Source organism: Camellia sinensis, chromosome 13, assembly GCF_055761805.1.
Source record: "Camellia sinensis isolate YWXY chromosome 13, ASM5576180v1, whole genome shotgun sequence".
Taxonomy (NCBI): Eukaryota; Viridiplantae; Streptophyta; class Magnoliopsida; order Ericales; family Theaceae; genus Camellia; species Camellia sinensis.
Window position 1 is genome coordinate 41,811,490 of NC_138973.1, and position 11,167 is coordinate 41,822,656.

Below are 11,167 nucleotides of genomic sequence, written 5' to 3' on the forward strand. Positions count from 1 at the left end.
ACAACGTGGGATGAACATATAGTCCAGTAGGGATCTCAACATGGCCCTCAACAATAACAACTTACAGATAGCTATGATCATGAATGCTCAATCTCATACTAGAATAGTAATGTGGCAGTTTAGACAAAATATACATAAGTATGTACTTTTCTCGAAAATAGCCATTTCATTCAACGCTATAAGCGATTCATCTTTATTTTCATTACCCCTTGTTCCCAAACTTTCATAAACAATAACAACTCAAAAAAAAATTTCACTAAGCCCATTATTTTTCTCCCATTTTCCATACTTACAATAGATTTTTTCCTTTTTCAAAACGTACTTTCAAATACCCAATTTTCCTTCACATTTTCCCAAAATCTCATAATGGCATTTTGGTTTATCCCCAACACATTCATATCTATATGTGCATGCCTTTAATAGAAAGGAGATAACAAATCATCAACATGTATATAATCAACAAATGAGGTAACTCGGCCCTCCAAAACTGTAGCCATCGCAATCCATGATATACTCAGATACACTAAGACAAAAATAATAAAGTTTGCTCTACCAGTTAAATCAGTTCTCCAGGCGCTAACTGGAAGGTAACGGTACCTCTGATTATAAGCGCAGTGTATAACACTAATAATCACAATACAACAGAGCATAACCAACAAGTGTAATACATACACATGAACTATCAAGATACATAAGCAACGTGTTAAAGTATATGAACACATAGGTGTGTGGAGTACATCCCCTATCTCCTCCCACACATTGGAGTACATCACCTATCTCCTCCCTAACAATTATACACATATAATGTATCATAGCACTTCATCACATACAGTATTCAATCAACACCGGTGTAATGCGAACACAACTATCCAATACAACAATGTCATCCTCCACCAATGACCAAGGACAAAACCTCTAGATGCATGATTTTAATACACCGATTAGAAGACTCAACTATCATGAGATCTTAAACCCAACAACAATGCTAGTACGATAGGTAAAGGTAATACCCCAAATGTGGGTATTTAACACTCATGACATAATAGTTCAATTTCCATATTCATTTTTCGAGACTCACATAGAGTTAACATTTCATTTTCCATTTTCACGGTCAACTTTCATGAACTTTCCAAGTCAACATGTTACACCACTTATTCTCAAAAACACTTTTCCCATTCACAAAACCAATTCCATTCTTTTTATTTTACAAAATCAATTCCATGGATAATAAAAGCCATAATCCAACTTGGTTCAATACATTCATTTCAAAACAACCCCAAAGCCATAATTAATCCTATAGGCATTAATACCTTCACCCAACTCATATTAACAATAGTAATTTACAATTATTGTTCAACTACCCTCCATTTTAATTTACCAAATCAAAACATAATTTAGGGTTTTTCCCTCTTTCCACAATAACATGCTAATTTACACTCCAATTAGCCCAAAGAACTATCAATGATAAAATAATTATTTTCAAACAACCAACCCTAGGTTCCCTCACACGGTTTTCAAAGAAATTCAACATGATATGATTTTCATGCAATACCAAAATTACCACATGTTTATCTATAGACGGAGTATTGAAAAGGAACAAGCAGAATCCCTACCTCAAATGGAGAATCCAAGGGCAAGAAGAGTCAAACTCGGAAGTGCTCCAATCCCAAAGTTTTTCGGATCAAAACGAAGGCCACGCAACCCTCTTTCTTTCTTACAAAGAGATTAGGGTAGGAACACCCAAGAACTAGATCAATTCCTAGAGAGAAGGTAAGTGTAGAGAGAGAGAGAGTCGAATCTAGGGTTTTGAGACAAAAGGGAAATCAAAAAGTGAAGAAGAAGCTGCTGCTGCGAACTGATATATACGTTCCTTGCTCGAGCAAAGGAATGGTCGCTCGAGCGACCAAACACAAAGAAACCTCACTCGAGCGCACAAAGCTTGGCTCGAGCGAACAACACGAAGCTTCAGGTCTGCAACCCAAAAGCACGCTCGAGCGAAGAAGTCCAAAACATACAGCTCGCTCGCTCAAGCGAAGAACATCTCGCTCGAGCCAAGGCTGCGTCTGAACAAAACCTGAAGACATGAAAAGCTCGCTCGACCATACAAACCCTTGCTCAAGCGAAGAAGCAACGACACAAGGCTCGCTCGAGCGACAAAGTCCTGGCTCGAGCGAAGAGGCTAAAAACTAGACAGCAACCATATGCTTTCAATCACAACCAACCTGAAACGAACCTGTCCAAAACATCCTATAACTCAAATACAAAGTATTGAAGGACGGAAACAAGCTAAATACAACAACCCACATCTACGGAACCAAGTTCGGAATACAATACTCAATGGAGGGAAAACCGAGATCGCTATAACCTCCCCTCCTTAAAGAATTTCGTCCCCGAAATTAAGAACACACCAAAAGCACAAGGCCAACTGATCACAAAGCACCCAACACTCGAGTACTAGGAAAGAAACTATTCTCGCAACAAACCTCCGGTTAACTCTCACCAAAGAAGGGCTTACCAAGGAAACATGTTCCAAAAGACAACACTCAGGCACAAAAGCTCCAACAAAAACAAACCCTTCCAGAAACCAATCACTAACATCCGACTAGTGCTTCAAGCTAAGTCACTACTCAACAACATAATTCCCAAAAAGGAAACCAAAGCAAATCTTTTGTATAAATACAAGAAAAATCATTTTCTTGTTCATGAGATATTTCTCAAAGGTAGTCAAATTTTCAAGGTTGACATTCCGAATCAAATTTTGTATTTTCCCAGTGAAACTCAAAAGTTTTGTAAACATTTTTCACGAACACGGTGTTATCTAAAACACATAATCATCCTCAGTTTATTTGCCAAAAACTATTCATTTGGAATTTCCTCATAACATTAACATTAAATCAAATTTCCAACATTTTCCTTTTAACTACGCCCTTAGAAGGCCAAAACACAAGGAAGAACTTGTTTTCCATTCCTTTTTAAAATAACACTAGCAACATCCATCACTCACACGGCGATGTTACAACCAACACATAACATAACATTTCTATAATGATAGTTAATAGAAATAAACACTTTGCTATCAGCACATAAGGCATAAGAAATTCATGGTTTTGCAATTTCATTCCACCTTCCTCTACTTGACCAATTTAAGATCATAAACATGGCTCAGAACCTGGCTGAACAATTAAATGGGACTACAGCTCACAAATAAACATTTCAATGCTACAGTTGACACACATAACTGCTGTATCAATGGAGTCCATCTCCCATCTCCTCCCAAACAAAGGTACATATAAAAGATGTATTCAAACACTTATCATATACAATGATCAATCAATACACAGATTTGATGTATTATTCTAACCGTCAAATTCAATGACAGAACACGTTTGATTAGTTTCAGTTTTCCCTAATCAACATACAATGTCTACAACAATCAAGACTATCCTCCAGGTGACCAATGCCAACCTAAACCCGATGCTAACAAGCTGACCAATCAACTCAATAAACCACCACACTCAGTAAACCACACACTGGTGTGCCACTCAACACCATTTACCCCAAACACGGAGTTCCCTACACAAACCCCAAATGAAATCTCACCGGACTTCTCAAGATTGAATCACACCGTCACTGTTTCTAAGGGAATCACCACCCCCCATGGCTACATAGCAAGCCTGCCCATCTCCTCAACTCAAGACCGACATGGTCAACCCCAATCATACAAACCCGAACACGAAAGACAATTTTGATCAATGATACTTTCATTACCCGAAAACACAATCTATTCTTCCTTTCAAAGAATGCTGCCAACATCCACTCATGAAATTCTCCTCCTACTCACAAACCATACCTAAAAGCCAATAACACCACTAGCTCATCTCATCCACACATAATCACCAACTGATAACAAGTCACAATACGAACACTACCCACATACATGACTGATGGGATCACAACAAGTTCACTAATTAGCACAACCCAAGACACTAAACGATATACCGGTACCATTCCTGTTATCCCGAAATACAAATCTCACATAACTTTGCCAATACCACACAACTCTCAAAACCATCAAACCAATCACATTCACCTACAGATTTCCCGTTCTCAACAAACAACTTTTAAACTGAACAAGGTTCACAGGCCATCACATAACTATCTCATAATTCAGTACCAAGCATACAACAATACTAGGATCATCGATCCCATTGACAACTTCTCAATATAAATAAAAGAAGGTTCGAGATTCCATGCATGCCCCAATATGTGAGGATTAAACAAACAACAACATGCATACAAAAGCATTACATAATCATGATGCCTCAGTATCCAACAATACACCGGTCAACAACAAAATGATTCACATATTCATCACCGGCCAACAATACAAAAGTCCCCCTCCAGGGTAGTACTATAGGGTTAGCTAATAAGTTGCTCCTCGCGAGGCTCTCAAAGCCTGGCCTGCACGTTTCTGGTACCAATAACATTCCTGACTGGATGGGTACAACTAAGTCTGACTAGGCTTTGAAACACTTGCAGAATTCATACGCAAAGGGAAAAAAAATCTACCATGGCCCGGCTGAGCACAAACAAAACAACCAACAGACCCCCTACTCTGGGACTGGTCTGAAATCTGAACCTTCCTGGGCCTCCCAAAAGAAGAGTCTGAAACCCCTGGTGAAGAAAAGGATTTAGCCTGGGACTGAGCATATTTTCGCCTCCACCCCTTACTGAGCCTAGAGTGCTTGTGAACCGTAGGAGTTACCGAGATGGCCTCCTCCCTAACCTGACCAGCACTCACAACCATGGCCTCCACGTGGGCCGTTGCCTCGACTAGACTATAATAATCCTTCCAAAAGGATCCAGCTACCTTCTCCCAAATATCGAAACACAACTGACTTTCAAACTCATAACAACGGTGCTCCTCTGTTGCCACCAACTCTGGAGCGAGCCTCGACAAACTGGTAAACCGTATCTCAAACTGTGCCACGGGAGTAGCATCCTGACGCAACTTAATAAACTATTCCCTCAACCTTTCCCGAGCAGAATGAGGGAAATACTTGGCCCAAAAGGCCTCGATAAAAGCAACCCACGTGCTACCCACAGTATTCTTAGCATACTTCCACCAATAACTCGTATCACCCTTTAATTGAAAAGTCGCCAAAGAAACCCTCAACTCCTCATCTTTGACTTTGAGCATATCAAGAGTCTTGGTAATCTGCTCTAACCAACTCTCTGCCTCCAACGGTTTGGCCTCCCCCACAAACTCTGGTGGGCTGGAGCGAAAAAACTCCTTAGTAAGCTTGAGGGCACGCCCGCTGCCACCCTCAGTGGGAGCTAGGGCGTCCTGCACTGCTCTTATAATCTCGCGTGCAACGTCCTCGCCGACAGTTGATGCTGCAACGACGGTTTTTAAAAGAACAGTTGTGCCTCTCCCGGCACTCCTACTACTCACTCGACCTCTACTCCCTCGTGCAGACATCCTATAAAATCCAAAACAAAACCACACTTAGTGCTCAACACAACAGCCTTTAGTCCAATGAGTAGAAATAAATAACCATTCTCTCATTCGAATGCAAATTAAATACAACATGAGCATACTGAATAAAATGCCCGAAGGCTTACATCATTAAAGAATCAAGAAGAATGGGGTAACCCTTTTACATATATGGCATTCCGCCAACACGAAAGGGGCCCCGTGGCCAACATATAAGAAGATCAAAATCTTGTAGCACATCTTGCTTATTACCTGAAAAAGATTCAACAATGTGGGATTAACATATAGTCCAGTAGGGACCTCAACATGGCCCTCAACAATAACAACTTACAGATAGCTATGATCATGAATGCTCAATCTCATACTAGAATAGTAATGTGGTAGTTTATACAAAATATACACAAGTATGTACTTTTCTCGAAAATAGCCATTTCATTCAACGCTATAAGCGATTCATCTTTCTTTTCATTACCCCTTGTTCCCAAACTTTCATAAACAATAACTTAAAAAAAAAATTCACTAAGCCCATTATTTTTCTTCCATTTTCCATACTTACAACAGATTTTTCCCTTTTTCAAAACATACTTTCAAATACCCAATTTTCCTTCACACTTTCCCAAAATCTCATAATGGCATTTTGGTTTATCCCCAACACATTCATATCTATATATGCATGCCTTTAATAGAAAGGAGATAACAAATCATCAACATGTATATAATCAACAAATGAGGCAACTCGGCCCTCCAAAACTGTAACCATCGCAATCCATGGTATACTCAGATACACTGAGACAAAAATAATAAACTTCTGCTCTACCAGTTAAATCAGTTCTCCAGGCGCTAACTGGAAGGTAACGGTACCTTTGATTATAAGCGCAGTATATAACACTAATAATAACAATACAACAGAGCATAACTAACAAGTGTAATACATACACATGAACTATCAACACATATAGGCAACGTGTTAAAGTATATGAACACATAGGTGTGTGGAGTACATCCCCTATCTCCTCCCACACACTGGAGTACATCACCTATCTCCTCTCTAACAATTATACACATATAATGTATCATAGCACTTCATCACATACAGTTTTCAATCAATGCCGGTGTAATGCGAACACAACTATCCAATACAACAATGTCATCCTCCACCGATGACCAAAGACAAAACCTCTAGATGCATGATTTTAATACACCGGTTAGAAGACTCAACTATCATGAGATCTTAAACCCAACAACAACGCTAGTACAATAGGTAAAGGTAAAACCCCAAATGTGGGTATTTAACACTCATGACATAATAGTTCAATTTCCATATTCATTTTTCGAGACTCACATAGAGTTAACATTTCATTTTCCATTTTCACGGTCAACTTTCATGAACTTTCCAAGTCAACATGTTACACCACTTATTCTCAAAAACACTTTTCCCATTCACAAAACCAATTCCATTCTTTTTATTTTACAAAATCAATTCCATGGATAATAAAAGCCATAATCCAACTTGGTTCAATACATTCATTTCAAAACAACCCCAAAGCCATAATTAATCCTGTAGGCATTAATACCTTCACCTAACTCATATTAACAATAGTAATTTACAATTATTGCTCAACTACCCTCCATTTTAATTTACCAAATCAAAACATAATTTAGGGTTTTTCTCTCTTTCCACAATAACATGCTAATTTACACTCCAATTAGCCCAAAGAACTATCAATGATAAAATAATCATTTTCAAACAACCAACCCTAGGTTCCCTCACATGGTTTTCAAAGAAATTCAACATGATATGATTTTCATGCAATACCAAAATTACCACATGTCTATCTATAGACGAAGTATTGAAAAGGAACAAGCAGAATCCCTACCTCAAATGGAGAATCCAAGGGGAAGAAGAGTCAAACTCGGAAGTGCTCCAATCCCAAATTTTTTCGGATCAAAACGAAGCCCACGCAACCCTCTATCTTTCTTACAAAGAGATTAGGGTAGGAACACCCAAGAACTAGATCAATCCCTAGAGAGAAGGTAAGTGTAGAGAGAGAGAGAGAGTCGAATCTAGGGTTTTGAGACAAAAGGGAAATCAAAAAGTGAAGAAGAAGCTGCTGCAGCGAACTGATATATACGTTCCTTGCTCGAGCAAAGGAGTGGTCGCTCGAGCGACCAGACACGAAGAAACCTCATTCGAGCGCACAATGCCTGGCTCGAGCGAACAACACGAAGCTTCAGGTCTGCAACCCAAAAGCACGCTCGAGCGAAGAAACGCTCGCTCGAGCGAAGAAGTCCAAAACATACAGCTCGCTCGCTCAAGCGAAGAACATCTCGCTCGAGCCAAGGCTGCGTCTGAACAAAACCTGAACACATGAAAAGCTCGCTCGAGCGTACAAACCCTCGCTCGAGCGACAAAGTCCTGGCTCGAGCGAAGAGGGTAACAACTGGACATCAACCATATGCTTCCAATCACAACCAACCTGAAACGAACCTGCCCAAAACATCCTATAACTCAAACACAAAGTATTGAAGGACGGAAACAAGCTAAATACAACAACCCACATCTACAGAACCAAGTCTGGAATACAATGCTTAATGGAGGGAAAACCGGGATCGCTATAATTCATTTCAGAAACAAATTTACATTCACATTCTTTTACAAGCCAATAATAGAAATCGGAATATATACTTAATCTTATATTCGTTAGCGCTAATAGATCACATATAGGGCATCGAAGATCATGCTTGTCAGTTCCATAAAGGAACCTCCAAACCAAGTACGAATAACTAGTTAGTTCCATAAAAGAACCTCCAGCTGGGTACAGAAAATTTGTCAGTTCCATAAGGAACCTCTGGACCAGGAACATATAACTTACTTGAGCCCCCGAATACTTATCAAAATTGGACAATCATTCATAGTACAAACATAACATTTTATAGAACAGATCTTATTTCATATACAGAAAATAAGTAGAGTTGAACATAGCTTTACTAAGTTATTACTCATGATTAACAGATGGCTCTAAGGCAAACAGACAGAATGGGCAAATTAGATGTCTTGTGGCACGTGACCTACACAGTTACAGAGCGAACACATACTGAATTACACATCCAGAAATATTAACTTAATCCTCTCTTATCTTGGTGTGTTTCTACTTCTTTATTCTCATTATTGTGTCTTAATCTTGGCCTAGGAATGCATAGGATGCAATGAGGATGCAAAAATGCATTTGAAAACACTTGGTCAAAAATTCTAGAAACAGGGGTCCCGCTCGAGCGCAACTTCCCTCGCTCGAGCACTCTGTAAACCTTGCAAAAGTACTGGTTAAGTGAAATCTTCGCTCGATGGCCGCTCGACTCTCGCTCGAGCGTGAGACTCATGCCCTCGCTCGAGCGCAACTATTACCGCTCGAGCGGTCTGCAAAACATGCAAACTTTTGGGAGCATGCATTTTACACTCGAGGGGACTTCAGGTCGCTTGAGTGAAAGTGTAAAATCACAAAGTGGCCGCTCGAGCGCAGATTCTATTGCACGAGCAGAAGTGCAGAATCTAGGATTTTTAGATTGCATTTCGAAGCTCCAAACTTGAATTCAAAGCCATTTAACTCAATCTTTGGGCCCCAAAACTTGAGAAATCAGTTTAAACTTAAAAATACTAAGAGTTAAAAATCATTTCATGAAATCAAGTCCCAAAAACATGTCAGTTGTGCAAAAATTCAATTTGAAATGTAAGAATATGATATGAACATGACATGCATGTATTAATTTGAGTTCATAGCTTCCAAAACATGATCAAATGAGGTCCAATGGCAAGAAATGTTATGAATTCTTCAAACCGTGCTAGAATTACAACGTGCATGTGAGGAAAGCTTTGAAAACAACTTCCAATTGCTATGTAATATGCATGAATGTATGAAATGATTTAATTTTCTTCAATTCTAGCTCAAAACTCATGTTAATCCACTCAATTCTCTAGAATTCATGAATTTACCAACTCAAAAGCAAGACTAAAGGCTTGAATTCTCACCTTAGCTTCTCAATTTCTTAAGATTTAAAGGTAATCTTGAGCAATTCTTTAAGTCTCCAAGCAATGTCCTTCTCTACCTTAAGTTTGATCTCAAGTTCTTGGCCTCTCACTCGTTTTTGCTACCAAGGATGTAGATATGAGAGTGTAAAGTGTGAATGAGAGTCCACTAATGCCTTATATAGGCTAAATTAATGGTTTAATTAAATGATTAATCAAGTTACCTAATTAGAGATAAACTATTCTAATTTAGTCGTTCTGAATCGAATTCTAATTAAACTTACCATGATGTTCTAAAAATTCTAAATAACACATAAATCAAGTCAATTTCTGAATCGGATGCCGATGCCACTACTAAAAAATGTATTTTTTGCGACCGCTATAAACCGTCGCAAATAATAAAAATACAGTCGCAAAAGACCTTTTGCGACTGCCCATGCGACGGCAAATTGGGGTCGCGAATGTGGGGGTGGCAAATACTTTTTGCGGCCGCAAAATAGCAGTCGCAAACTATTTGCGACCACCTAACTTACTTATGGCGACTGATATTTTGTAGTCGCAAAAAAGTTTAAAAAATGCCTACAATGTATTAGCGACCATCTTGTTACCGTCGCAAAAAATTTGAAAAAAAAAAACATAAAAATATGGCGTTAAGCAATAGCAATGGCCAAAACACAATCTATTACGCACCAACAAGAAACATAACAATGTAACGTTCACAAACAACAATTGTCACTATTCAAGAGGAGTCTCAGGAGCCTTATTAATCCATTAAGCTTCAAATAAAACCAAATAACTAGTTTCAAACAAAGCACAAAATACTATTTGAAAAACTCCATGCCAAGTGAAGATGTTCGACTAAAGAGGCCATGTTAAAATCCCATTCTCCCACAGCTCATTCCACTTCTCAATCTGCAATAATTAATAATAAAAAGGATTAATAGGTGAAGTTGCATTTTTTGCTTATCTATCCATGATTATACAAATTATTTTTATACATAAAACACGTAAGTATACATTTGTAAAATAGTAATCAGAGTAAAGAGAGGCAGTAAACTAGCTAAAACAAAAAGTTAGGTGCCACTATATGAAAGTCAACAAAACTTAACCACAATAACACTGACAAAATGCTAATTTTGTATTGTCAAAATCCTATAGGATGTGACAAAAAGAAATAGACATCGTGGGAAAAGAAAAGCATACCAGCATCAGTCTGCTGACTACTTTCATCAAAACCCTGCATTTGAAATATATGATCAGACAAAGTTACCGAAGGAGCAGGTTAGCCCCACTGCATATATAGCATCCTCCATGAGTATCAAAAATGAAGAAATAATCCTTAGAAAGATTAGCCAACTCTAGAAACACTAGAAGGGGAAAAAAATTGAAGTTAGATCTTACATTGCTCAGGTCACCCATATACTAGATCAACCGTCGTTATAGAAACTTTGACACTTGATCAAAAAATATGAGAGAAAATCTTGCATCCACAATCAACAGTTGACTCATATTATGAGAGAAAATCCTGCATCCACAATCAATAGTCTACTCATATTTTGCGCTTTCCATCAACTGTTATATCAGGATTATAAAAGAGAACTCCAAGTATATCCAAGTATAATGGAACAATTTCAAGACAAGTTTTCCCT